The 14,639-nt window shown below is 37.7% G+C and overlaps 1 protein-coding gene across 1 annotated transcript in view; it reads right to left on the bottom strand.

The window, feature by feature from the left end:
* Positions 1–14,125, bottom strand: part of LOC122799229 (matrix Gla protein) — a 187,738-nt gene extending 173,613 nt beyond the window's left edge. Inside the window, exon 1 of the mRNA XM_044068155.1 lies at positions 13,962–14,125. The gene's annotated coding sequence lies outside the window, so the exon portion shown is untranslated. The remainder of the gene's footprint in view (positions 1–13,961) is intronic.
* Positions 14,126–14,639: the final 514 nt, after the last annotated feature.

The raw sequence follows: 14,639 nt of genomic DNA, 5'->3' as shown, positions 1-14,639 counted from the left end.
ATAGTAAGTACGTCATAATTAATCCTAGATGCTCAGTGATTATATAGCTAGTTGCAGAATTAGTTGCCCTGTCCCCCATAATTTTGACTCAACAGTTTTCTTACCTATAAAACTGAGTACAGTGTTACAGCAATTAGCAATGCTGTCTCATAGCACATAGAGCTTGAGTTTGATTCTTGGAAGGGATAAAATTTCTGTGGAATCTGCATGTTGTTCCTGTGTCTGTGTGGCTTTTGTTTCAGTGTCCATGTTTGAAAGTTGTACCATAGGTACACTGCTGGTAATTTAAATTGTCCACAGGTATGCATGTACCATATTTGAGTGAGTTGCATGCACGCTTGTGCACGAGTGTGTCCCTGCACTCAGTGACTGCAAAGATAGGCTTCGGATCCCCATAGGCCCCTCTGCAAAAATACTTGCCATTGATTTAGTCTGCTGCAGCGTAATCCCTGGAACATGTGCAGAATGTGTCAGTATTGCTGACTTTGACATTATGATCCATTCGATCCATTGCTTTACACACACACACACACACACACACATATATATATATATATATATATATATATATATATATATATATGGATTACTATTACAAGAGCAAAAGTTCACTACTTCAAACTTATAATAGGAAGCCTCACTTCTGCAAAAGTTCAATTTAACGAAAGTGAACATTTGCGTAAGTGCACTTCACCGAAAACACCACAGCACAGTGGAGGACATAAAAAACAAGCTATGTCCTCCACTATGGTGCGATAGTCATGGACCTTAGGGTTAGGGCACGGGTTAGGGTAAGGGGATAGTTAGTAAAGCTATCCCCTTACCCATGCCCTAACCCTAAGGTTCGTGACTATCGCACCATAGTGGAGGACATTGCTATGTCCTTCACTGCGCTGCAGTCATCACGGACCTTAGGGTTAGGGCACGGGTCATGGTAACCTTACTATGGACCATGCCCTAACCCTAAGGTCTGTGAGTACTGCACGGAAGTTCAGTACAACACCTGTTCATTGTACTGAAATTCACATAAGTGCACTTTCGCTGCAGTGAGCATTCCATGCACTATTTTGAATTAGTGAAAATTCGATCTAGTGTATGGAACCCATATATATATATATATATATATATATATATATATATATATATATATATATATATATATACACACACATATATATATATATATATATATATATATATGTGTGTGTGTGTGTATTTAGATTCACTTCAGAAGACTGAAAGCCCAAAATCTCAAATTTCAAAAGACTGAGACCAAAATCTTGAAAGTTCAAAAGACTGAAAACTCAAAATACTGAATGTCAGAATACTGAAAACACACAGAATACTAACACTTACTATATTCACATACAAAAACAAATAAAAGACAAACCATTTACCACTTCTCCAAGTATAAGGAGGGGGGCAAGCCCCCATGCACCCCCCCATGTGGGGGGACTGTGCCCCCACACCCGTTGCTACTTAAATATATCAACTCCAAGATCGCACTCCACACAACAAAATGGCAAACATACCATTACATGTTTCATGACTGCCTGTTGTAACCTTAGTCATGTTCCCTTCTAACTTGCTATACTGCAACATAAGTCATGTTGGTGTAGTGAAGTGCGATCTCGGAGTTGATATATTTAAGTAGCAGGGGGTGTGTGGTGCAGGGGGGCTTGCTCCCCTGCTTATACTTGGAGAAAAATAATATGGTTTGTCTTGTATTTGTTTCTGTATCTACTTCTGCTGGAATATAGTAAGTGTTGGAATCCTGTGTGTTTTCAGTATTCTGACATTCAGTATTTTGATTTTCAGTCTTTTGAACTTTCAAGATTTTGGTCTCAGTCTTTTGAAATTCGAGATTTTGGGCTTTCAGTCTTTTGAGTGAATATATATATATATATATATATATATATATATATATATATATATATATATATATATATATATGTGTATATGTGTGTGTGTGTGTGTGTGTGTGTGTGTGTGTGTGTGTACGCATATATAGATATAATTTGTTGCTGTAATTAAATTGAATTTCCATTATCCATGTCTGCCCTGTATATACTCCCATATTAACTTAGGAATATTTTGCTCTTCATGCTTTTGTGAGGAATAAAAGGAAAGGAGTGCTGAAGTTATACTTAACTTATGAAAACCTAATCTGTATAGCTGGAAACTTTCTCTGGATGAATTCAGTTATCCATTTACCTAAGTCTTTGGTCTTTCACATTTTATCAGCTTCAGTACTAGAAATGAAATGCATTTGACACCTGAGTGTTGACTTTTCTTATTGCTAGCGCTTCTGCTGAGGTTGGATTGATGGCTAGTTCATTTAGTGGCAATGCATCACTATTTGCCATCTGATGTCATTAGCAGCCTGAAGATCTCAAGCATACACTGATTCTGCTAATCTAGAAATATATACATCTCAGATCCTAAAACTTACTGGTACTCACAAAGTTGCTAAATGGACTCCTTTCTTCAAACAACAGTGGGATGAGTCATAAATCACTTTAATTTTGTTTTCTTGGGCATTTTAAATAATGTCAGCCATATGTAAATATCATATTTCCATGTCTAATCATTCCAAGTATTCTCCATAATCAAGCTGATGATGACTCAAAGGGGCCAGTTATAGATAGTGTGTTTGTGTTCTAAATCAAAAGCTGATTTCATGCTTTACCATGTCCTATATAGGGAAAAATATACCATAGTAACCAGTGAGAAATATTTATTTTTCACTTAAGAAAAATAGCAAGCTTACAATAAAAAAATCAGGAACTGTATTAAATTTATTATAAAGTAAATTATTTGCTCTCAGCCACAATCTCTTCAGTTTAGAAAAATAGCAAGCCTAAAATAAAAAAATCAGGAACTGTATTAAATTTATTATAAAGTAAATAATTTGCTCTCAGCCACAATCTCTTCAGTTCCTTATACTTATAGCTGATTAAAATGATTTCCCATCTTGCCAATGACTTTAAGAATCTGTTCTAAAATTTGCTTCTACCAGATCCTATAATTTACCTAACATTCTTTTCTCTTATTGGTTTGCATTTCTTACGTCCCATTAGTCTCATCTCATTTAGCATAAATGCAGTTACGTAAATTAGAACGTGGATCAGCATCTGCTGATAATCTTCCACCATCATATTTGAATGTTTTGGACAGCCACTTATCTTGTTTCCATATTCTGCTTTGTTGAAGAACCCAAAATCTGGAATAAAACTGTTAATGTTCCAATACCTACTGAGGGTTCTTCCCTTACCCTAAACAACTATCATCCTACTGTATGTTTACCTCTCTTCATTGTTGTTGTTGTCCTTTGGCTTTTCCCGGTTAGGAGTCGCCACAGCAGAACTCCAGTCCGCTAATGATTGGCAGTAGATTTTCACAAACGCCGAAGTGCCAGCTTGACATTCAACGAAGGCACCCCCATTTACGCATGTCTTTCGAATGCCCACCCAACCGTGGGGAGGACATGCCGACTCCACACAGAAGGCATTCCCGGTACTCCAGCCGAGAATCGAATGGGAGAACCTCTTGCTGTGAGGCAACAACGCTACCGCTGCACCACCGCGGATTTGCCTCTCTTCATTAAGACTTTAAAAAATGTACACATACTTTGCTTCTTTAGCACTTACTCAATTATAACTATGTTTCTAACATACATCACAGCTTCAGACTCGATATTGGGACTAATATGGCACCATTTGATATTGTTAAATAATTTCAAACAGATTCAGAATGATAAAGTTGTAAATCTATTTTACTTAGTCTATTCACACTTATATAGTTAACCATAATCTTCTATTCACTTTGTTGCTTATGAGCTTTCCTTAAGTGATTGCAGTTCACCAGGAAGACAGTTCACCATCTACTAAACAGAACAATACTGTTTCATATTCTTCCCTTACCAGTGACTCTTGATATACCATAGGGTTCAGCTGTTAGGCTTTTTATGATGTGGTGACACATTATCGTAGCACAAGTTATACGATATGTCAATGCTCATACAAGCTGCAAATACAGCCTCTTGGGTGTAGTCTGGTTGCACATTTTCATTACAAATCAAACATGATTTTCTTCTGCCTTTACCTTAATAGCAACAAAACCAAGTCGACACATTTTACAGTAAGGCCTCTAACAATTTCACAAGGTTAAACTTACTTGATAACACTGTAGCTGAAAATGTCACTTCTCTGAAACTCACATGGCTATCCATGGAAAAACAGCTTAAGGATGATAAATATTTTAATGCATAATTGCTTAAACTAGTCTTTGCTGCGTCTATGTACAGAATTTCTTCCTTTTTATAGTTTGCTGCTGTCTTCCCTAACTTGCTGTCTCCAGTTTGCAACAAACTGGGGCACGGATACTAAGAATTGTAGGATTTGCTGTTGCTTACCTCTGTAGAACACATTAGTACTCTTCAACTCATAATCTAAAATGGTTGGAGTTTAGACAGTAACGCCTATTTATCCGACACTTTTTACATGCAAACTCTATACTTTCCTACATGTCCATCTCTGATGTGTTCTTAGACTGTATGGTCAACACTGTAAATGCAAGTGTTCTTTTAGTAACCTCATATCTGGACACATTCTGAAAACATTTATATTACCAGCATTTCTAATATATGTTGGTAAGATATGAAATGGACTTCTTATGAGCTCAGACAGTTTTATTGAAAAGTTGTTGTTCGGCTTTTCCTGGTTAGCCATCGCCACAGAGGAACTCCGGTCCGCTAATGATTGGCAGTAGATTTTCACGAACGCTGAGGTGCCAGCTCAACATTCAACCTTCAATGAAGGCACACCCATTTACACATGTCTTTCGAACGCCCCCCCCCCCCAACCGCGGGGAGGACATGCAGACTCCACACAGAAGGCACTCCCCGCACTCCAGCCAAAAATCGAACGGGAGAACCTCTTCTTGTGAGGCAGCAATGCTACCGCTGCACCACTGCGGATTGACTGCTTATGAATATCAGCAATAGACTGGCATTCTATCCAGAATAAGTTTCTCTTCCTTAAACCACTGAGAGGTTCCTGTTTGCCTGCTGTTGTGAACTGACTAATTGAGATATAAAAAAATCTATGATCGAATAAATAAATGATTTTAAATGTGTACTAAAATATCTTTTCACCCTAAAGTCATGTAACTGTGCAACATTCAACTGTCTTGCCCCATTTCTATTATGATTTATGTAATTTCTATCCCAGAATAATAATAATCCTATTAGTTAATCAGGTAGGACCACTAGACACACAGAAGTTTGAGAGACTGTATGCCTGTGTCTGTGTATGTATTTGCATCTCTGTGAGTGTTTGTGTGTATGTGTGTGTGTGTATGTATGTGTGTGTGTGTGTGTGTGTGTGTGTGTGTGTGTGTGTGTGTGTGTGTGTGTGTGTGTGTGTGTGTGTGTGAAGCTATTATTAGTTATTTTTCAATATTTTTTATATATTGTTTTAGATTTTTTGTCCCCAGTGCTGGCTAAACATCAGACCCTCTCTTGGTTATTTGCTCATTTGTTCCCCATACAGCAGCTTAGGAGCTGACTGAAAGAGGTCATCATTTAGGTTGCCATCATGGGTGGTTAGGTTTTTCGTGTTTTCAACTCTAAGCCCACTTTGCATAGCCAGTAACATGCCCAGGTGTTAGCATGCAATTGGCATCAGTGAGGACATGTTACCTGACTCCACAAGTGACATAACCCCTCAAGACAACCATGCTCCCTTTGAGACAGCAATCTCGTGGATTATGCATTGTCTACTGGGGAATGTACCATATGAATGTGCACACTGTGATGCACTTGCTCACCCTTCTTGTCAAGGAGAGGTGAGCTGGCACAGCTATGGGATTTCCATGGGTTGCAGATAACCCACTGAAACTCAAATTCCTTGAACTCCATCTTTTGAAGTGAAATAATTTGAAAGATGGAGTTATCAAGAATTCAGTTCTGTTTTAACTGTTTTTTGCAAAGCGTAAGCCCCACTGCATCCCCACATGAGGGAATATCTTCCACACTCCTGCTAACATACACACACACACACACATATATATATATATATATATATATATATATATATATATACTAACTCAGAGAGCAAAACCGCCTTATCCCAGTATTGTACAATCTTGCTAAAAACAGCAAACAACATGTACTCTTCACTTGATGTGCATGCTGTTCGATTACCTGGAATCGAATAACACTCAATCAGATAAAGTGCACTTTAACCACAATGCCAGCAACCTATTCCCCATGCTGACTTCAACAGGAATCCAAGCTACTAATTAAACTCGGGTTGCCTGGGTCATGATCAGGACTTTATCTCTTATCTCCAGTGGAGTTCACCAATTATCCTGTGGATGTAAAAATACTTCATCCAGCAACAGTTATGCACCCTATATCAGCTGTGAAGCATGAGATGAAGGACCTATTTTATATAAAAATATATGTATGTATAGACACGTGAGTGCATACATACACACACACACACACACACACACACACACACACACACACACACACACACACACACACACACACACACACAAACACACAGAAGTTTAACAATTTTCTGAAAAGCATAGCAAATTTTACTGTTACAGGGATATAATGGACCTTACAAGATTGGGAAGGCCTTCTGTCACACACCTAGGTAGTCCATTATTCCCCTGTAATGTCCACCCTATCAGGCATTATTGCTTGCATATATGCATCTGTCATAAAAGTTGTAGTGTGTATACTGTTAACCAGGTTAGTATAGTATATAGTTCATTGTCATACTTAATCTGTATATAATTTCTGTATATTATATTTTTCAGGGCTTTTAGTTTTTTTTTCTTTCTTGTCATTATTTATTCTGCTAAATCTCAAGTGCTAATACCAGTATGCTATATCTTATTGTTTGTTTCTCCCCTATTACCAGCACTGAAATTTACTTATGACATTTCCTATCCTCAAATGGAACTAAATCAATAAATTAACCGATCAATAATGTTCCATTCTGCCATTTGGGTTATCTGCTACTGTGAAAAGCCTACTTGAGTGGACCTGGTGAGAAAAAATGTACTGAAGATTTGGTCAATTATTACACTAGATGAATCAATTTCATAACAGAGGAGATATTATCACCTTAAATAACCTAACTTGCAGAAAACTGGGAAACAGATATATTTTCTTACATGGACCAGTAAAGTCTTGAAACTATATTTTAATCAACGTGTCTAACATTTGCCAAGACAGCAACTTGCGCTCAAATTTCAAGAATACCTTTTGATTTGCATTTTCAATAAGCATAGTAAATTTTACAAGGTCCCCTCATATATAGTATTTGAAAAATCAGCAGGACCCCATCTAGGCCAGGAACATTGCGATTAACAGTACATTTGTCTGAAAACAAAAGAAAATGGCCTACTTAGTCTACCCTTTAAGTGAATTTAAAATTCTATTCCCCCTCTCCATCTTTTTCCACCATTACTGTTAATGTCCCTTCTGAATGCATGGCTTCTTTCATACCATCCATTTTGGGGGTTCATTGAGTTAGCCAATATTCACTTTGTGAAGAAGTACTTTCAGAAATTCAGAGAGTAGATGGCCTGTAAGACTTGCTGCCTGTGCCCCATTATTCTTTTAAGGGTGATCTTTCCACATCTCCTTTACATAACTTTATGCACCCATATCATCAACTTCCTGTAGTTTCTGGTTTCCATTAAGAAGAACTCCATCCTCTCTAGCCTCTAGTCATATAATCTCCTCATCTCTTTTCCTTAAGACTGCCTGGTATCTCTTTCCATCTGTGGTCTGCAGAACTACATGCTTTCCTCAAGATATAACCTGACTAGAGCCCAGTAGAGTGATTATATTACTCATTTGTCTCAGCAGTCTGTCTTCCTGAGAATACATCATGACATTCTCTATGCTGCTGAAATAGTCCTCTCACTCTGCTTCTTGTAGCCTCATCATGGTACAGTAATCACCCCCCTTTCCTGCTGTGTCATCTCCAGTTTTACTCCCTTAGCACATAGTTCATGTCAGGGATGTTGTAGGCAAGTCTAGTACTTGTATCGGCACTGAGCCTCGGCTAATATTTTTCTGCCTACTTGGTAAGCTTTCCTTGTCTTTCCTCAGACTCTTGCCAACTTCTTTTCAGAGATACACTTATCTTTGTGTCATCACTGAAGAGGCTGATCCTGTTCTCTAATCCCCCAGATATGACTGAAATAAACATACTGAATAATAATGAATTAGAGATGACCCTTTTGGTAATCCACTAGTCACTTCCTTTATTCCAGGCATCATCCTTTTCACCACAACCATCTCTATCTTACCTTCCCCCCACACTGCAGCCCAGTATCTCACTCTTACCCCATCCCATGCAGTTTTCTCAGCAGCTTTCCACATATGTTTCAACAATCTTGATGACGTCCACATCCACCACACCTTGTGGTACCCCCTCTGTCAAAAATCCCCTTGTAACCTGGTCATAACAGTGGCCCAGACTCAAATGACAGCAGCTTGTGACCACAAATCAATTTTGACTGCCACCCTAGTTATTGCATCTGCACAGTGAAGACCCACCCTTCCCCTCAACTTTTTCTGTGCTACCTTCCCTGCTATGTTTATTAGACTAACAGGTGTACAGTTCCTTAGACTTGTTCCTCACCTTGTAGGAGAATATAACTCTCACCATCTTGCAGTCCTTAGGCATGTCTGAAATGACCATTCATCATTTGAAGAGTTCCATCAGAACATCTGGCACTACAGTGATCAGATTCCTTTGTCCCTGTCCAGGAGAGAACCCATTTAGGTTTCATGATTTATCTTCCATAGTGCAGCCAGGTCCCTCTTCACATCCGCTACCTGTACCCAATTTTCAGTCCACTGCCCTCCCCACTCTGTGTTAGCTCCCACCCACTATGGCACTTTACCTTCTCTTTCCTTGTAAAGACCATGGCAAAACATTCAGTACTTGTACCTTTTGGCTGTCTTCAGTAATCTGCCATAGTTACTTAGCCTGGATAGGTCTGCTTCTCTCTTCCTGCTTTCTGCAACTTACTTCAAAAAGTATTTATTCCCCTTCTTGACTCCTCCCATCAACTCCCTTTCTGTTTGCTCCTTTATTGTCCTCACTTCATTTGTCACCCTTCTGCTTTATTTCTTCAATGCCTTCCTGACCTTTCTACCCTCTCTCTCTCTCACTACTAATATGCTCTTTCTTTTGATCTAGTTTTAAGTTCAGCTTACTGCATGGTCACTTTAGCAATTTCATTTTTTCCATTGTTTTTGCTTGTTCCCTATATTTTTGTCCATAGTACTGCATGCCCCAGCCCTGACTGATTCCCAGGTTTTCCTCATTCCCTCAGTTTTTCTCCAGGCTCTTTACTCATTTTAGACTTTCTTCCCCATGCCAGCATTATCCATGTCCCTGAAATCCCACACCATTGTCTTTGTCCATGGTTTCCTACCCTTCTTCTCATTTTAAACCACACAGTGGAGTGATCTAAGCTGGCTAGTGGTGTTTTCTCTATGGCTATCTTTGCCCTCCAACAAACATGATATGGGCCATGGTCAGAAATCTATTATTTTTGGGAAAAGACCAGTGGAACCGCAGCCTCCTTGCACTTGTTTGTAATTTGGAGCATGGCATGTTCTAATCTGCTCATGGCAGAATTAGATCCCCCATTGTTAAAACTCTCTTTCCCTAACCATCCCAATTTTTCTGTCTTGCAGTTTCTCTTCCTCATGTGGTCCTGATAGACTCTACTGATCATTAGCTTTCTTCTCACCTTCTTCTAAACTTACTATCACATTAGGTTTTGGCAAATTCCTCCTCCCTTATTCTTTCATGGGTGGTGTCCCTTTTCTTTTCACTGACTTTACATTTAATAGTAGCTCTTACATAAATTAACATTTCTCCCTCTATCCTTCCCTGTTGTAATTCTTAAATAGCTTACATCCTGACACATCCATGTTCCACTGCCCCAAGTCATTGGTCGTGGTTATGTGATATCAGTAACATCCGACTTATATCCTGCACCACTGCTTGTAGCTTCCCCATTTTTCTCTCTCTTGACCTCTTGAAGTAAATCATAGTATTACCCATGAATGTTCTGAGCCACTCTTGTTTGTTTGTGTGCTATGTTCTATGTCCTTTTTCTCATTCTGATAACTTCCTGATTATGTACACTTTTCTGTTGCTTGAATGGCACTCTATCCCTCCTTCATTCCTAATTTAAACATTAGTAAGGAGTGGGTCACAGAGATTTTATGGTGCGCGTATAACTCTTGCTTTTATGGAGACTTATATAACCTTATGAGGATGACTGGATGTATTTGATGTAAGTAGTACAGTGACCCCATTATCTGAGCTATGCCTATGGTAGATCCCATCACATCCCCCTTTTGTATTAGTATAATATAATTCTCATGCTGAGTGTGGTTCTTTTCCTACGACCCTCACACTAAGAGTAGAAGACAATACACATGAGTAGGCTAAATCCCTTTCCCACATCCAGCCCTTGTTGTTATGTTATAATTCACTGCTTATGTCTAGAAGAGACTGCCTTCCCAGCCTTTCAAGTTATTTTGCAAGATAATGTTTTAATCTAGGTTTCAGTATGCAACTTGTGACTAACCTTATTGTTACATCCCTTATCTACATGGGCTCCATATTGAAATGTTGGCACTCAAAAGACCAAAAACAAAGGAGAAGAGTGAATCTCAAAAAATTGCCCTTCTCTTTTAATCTTGTTTTTGCAGAGGACCCCCATTTACCCCCCAAACCCCCAAACATATATATATATATATATATATATATGTATATATATATATATATATATATATATATATATATATATATATATATATATATATATATATATATATATATATATATATATATATATATATACATATTAACTTTGAGATTGCTATACTTTGGAGAAAAAGGAATAGTCCAAGAGAAGCCACCTGGGACTTAGTATATGTGAGTCCGATCTTTCGGCCATTCAGTCTCCATGTTTTGGGACTCACTCTAGAAAGTGTCAACATTTCAAATGGTTATCCTATATGAGTGAAATCCTGCTCCCCAGTTGTCAGTAGCTCCTGACACTAAGATGTACATTTTAAATAGTGATTGTATCTATAAGAGATCACTTCTTTCCTGTGCTGTGGAATGAAGTTATGTTAAAATACATTCTCTTTGTCTGAGACAGGACTCTTCTATGCCCCATACACATGTAGTAACTTCTTGAAACTGCTTGTATGTTGAGTAAATCTTACATTTTGCACTAGTGTTATCTTACTAAACTGTTTGTGTGTAAGGTAAATCCTCTCACATTTTGCTTCAATGTTATCTTACTAAACTGCTTGTGCTTAGTATAGATTGCCCCTCTAAAGTTCCATGCATTAGTTGTTATTTCACAAGACTACCGAGCTCCTATCTATAGTAGATTCCTTCTCACATGGCACACTCAAGTGTTCTGTTAAAAAAATGCTTATGTCTAGGGTAACCCCTTGTTTCATGTGTCATACCTCATGTGTTATCTAAAAAGAAGTGTTTCTGTCTAGGGTAGACCCCCATCCCATCTCTATACTCAAGTATTCTCTTGCATAACTGCTTTTCTCTAGGGTAAACCCTCATTCCATGTGTGAGACCCCAGTTATGTTAAAGGCAGTGCTCCTGTCTAGTATAGACCACCTCACATATGCCATACTCAACTTTCATCTTACAAAACAGTTTATATTTAGGGTAGCCGCTCATTCCATGTGTCAGACCCCAGGTGATACCTTAAAAACATTGCTCTTGTCTAGGGTAGGGTACTTTCAGCACTATTCTGAATCTCTCGTTTTACATTTGACATTACTCTGCAGTGAGGAAATAATTCATGGATGAACTGCCGATGCAACTCAATATACCTTCATGTTCCTTCTACCTGAGCAGCATGCAGTACAGTTGTTGCAGGAAGCATGTTTAGAACTGGTGAGGGGGCATGACAACAAGTCAGATTTGCCTAGCACGTAAAGGTTGTAGAGATATACTGCCCCACCCGCTCCAACTACACCTTTGCCACAACAGTGCAAGACACTGTGCCTTACAACGAGAAAGGCCACACTGCAGTTTGTAGCCATAGCAGCTGACTGTGTGTTGTAGTATTATACCCCTGAAGTGATAATAATTTATACTGTCTTATAACTGATGTCTGTGACAGGCGTGTGTTTGTGTGTGTGTGTGTGTGTGTGTGTGTGTGTGTGTGTGTGTGTGTGTGTTTGTGTCATTGTAGGTTCCTGTACAAAGGTGTTGTGTGGGCTGGTGGGTAGAACACTCATGTTTTTCTAACTGTGCTGTCTTCAGTTCAGAGACATGCTAATGAGCTTTTCTTCCATGCAGCTCTTTCATATTTATCAGTCACTTTTTATCACCTTAGCACCACTAGAGCCCTCCAGCAAAGCCCTGAACCCCCAATGTATTGACAAGACCCAGTACCTCCAAACTATATATTTACACAGACACCCCCACACATATGTGTATGTATGTATATATATATATATATATATATATATATATATATATATATATATGTAGAGAGAGAGAGAGAGAGAGACAATGTTCTCAGCACCACTTAAATGGCTGGTGACATATAGTATGTTTGCCAAAGCATAACTGCACAATAAACCTATAGTTTAGCAGCCTGAACAAATATCACAGGACTACAATAATGAGTCACTCCATTCACTGAAAATAGAAAAAAGAAGCCTTGCACACCTCATTCATGAAAAATGCTTGTACACACATCAAAACAACCTAAACATGTCTCCTAAAAATGTAATCTAAAATAATTAGAATAATAAAAAAAAATAGTAAGAAATAAAAAAAATAACTATTCCTAGCCAATTAGAAAACAACATTGCTAGTTAAATGGAATTGCAACTAACAAACTAAACTAAGATACAAGTTAAATCAGCTAAACACATAATTAATCTAACACTTAAACAATATGAAACTAACCCTCACTACAGCATTTTATGTTAAAAGTATCATTAAAATACTTAAAAGTATAAAAAATAAAAATAAAAACTGCAGAACAGTAGAAGAAACCCCCCATGAGAATGACTATTCATTAAAACAGGATAAAACAATATTCATTAGACATGGTCAAATTAATTATCACATTCCATTGGAACAAATGTGAAACAGTAATCCAAATATATGAGAGCCTGTTTTGTGTGTTAAATGAAATAACTTGCATTGTAGAATGAGAACTTGGTCTGTAACTCATAATTTCACAGTTATCATTAAACTTGTTCTCAAATCCTGCAACACAATGTATTTTATTTATCTGATACCAGAGCTCTTACATATCACACACAAACACACATACACCTACACACGTGTGTGTGTGTGTGTGTGTGTGTGTGTGTGTGTGTGTGTGTGTGTGTGTATATATATATATACGCATATACATACCTATATACATAACCGAAAAAAATATATGTTGTTTTATATATATATATATATATATATATAGTGTGTGTTTATTTTGCATGCACTCTCACACATACTTACACACACAAAGAGAGAAGGAAACATTTAAAACACATTACTGGTAGCCTGCCAGCATCCACGGAAACACTGTTTCAGCTGTTTTGTACTTGGGATATGATTGATTTTTTTGAATATTAACCAAAGACTTTTACATTACAAATGTGGAATATTAGGGCATATGACTTGACTTTGTAGTCCTTAATACATCTGCATAGTTATTTATAAAGACTTTATCTTAGTTATAGTATATGCTTTTCCCTCAAGACGGTACCATTCTTCTAATACATAATTGCAGAGGGGCACTGAAAGCTCTTGAGCAGACATTAAGGCATTTTCTATATTTATCACATTACATGGCTTATCCTGACAGCTAACACTGTAAAACGATTTATCTGAACTTACTTGTTTGCTCTTTCTCCAAGTTTTCTTTTTTCGGTTTTGATTCAAGCCAGTGCAGTAGCTCCTTGTGAGTGTATTAATTTCAGTAACACCTGGACAGTCATGCTTATATAGGTGGAGTTATTTCCCCCTGCCTCAAGCTGGTTGTATTTTTTTCCCCTGCCCCTCCTCTGCTAGAGTACACTCCTCTGTATCTTTCTGTGCACCACAAACAGATCTTGTATGCAGTTGTGTAAAAAGAGACCTCAGTGGGACATAGCTATTAAAGAAGGCTAAATGTCTGGCATGTTCTTGGCAAATGCTTCATTTGTCAGAAAATGACAATGCAAAACTCAACAGCCTTTTTACTTCTTTGTAGGAAAAAACAGTCATGTAATAAAAGTGAAGCACATAAAATGTTAACCAGCATTTTTTCTGTCATTGACAGCTGCTTTTAATAAACACATATTATGTAAGTATGTGTTTTGTATTGTTGCCAAGACCATTATTTGTCACTTTATGATGACTATTTGACCAACTCTGAACTCTGCATATTTTAAATAAGCCATAAAGAGTTATGAAAGAATGAATATTATATTTTATGGGATAAAAGAAATGCTACCTTTATCTTTGGACAACTCATTAGCTATGTTACATTTGAATTAGTTTTATGTATTAGACTTCAGAATTTCTATTAGTCAC

Source organism: Protopterus annectens, chromosome 1.part0 (assembly GCF_019279795.1).
Source record: "Protopterus annectens isolate FY-2018-M chromosome 1.part0, PAN1.0, whole genome shotgun sequence".
In the NCBI taxonomy this organism is placed as follows: domain Eukaryota; kingdom Metazoa; phylum Chordata; order Ceratodontiformes; family Protopteridae; genus Protopterus; species Protopterus annectens.
This window is presented reverse-complemented; position numbering and strand designations above follow the sequence as displayed.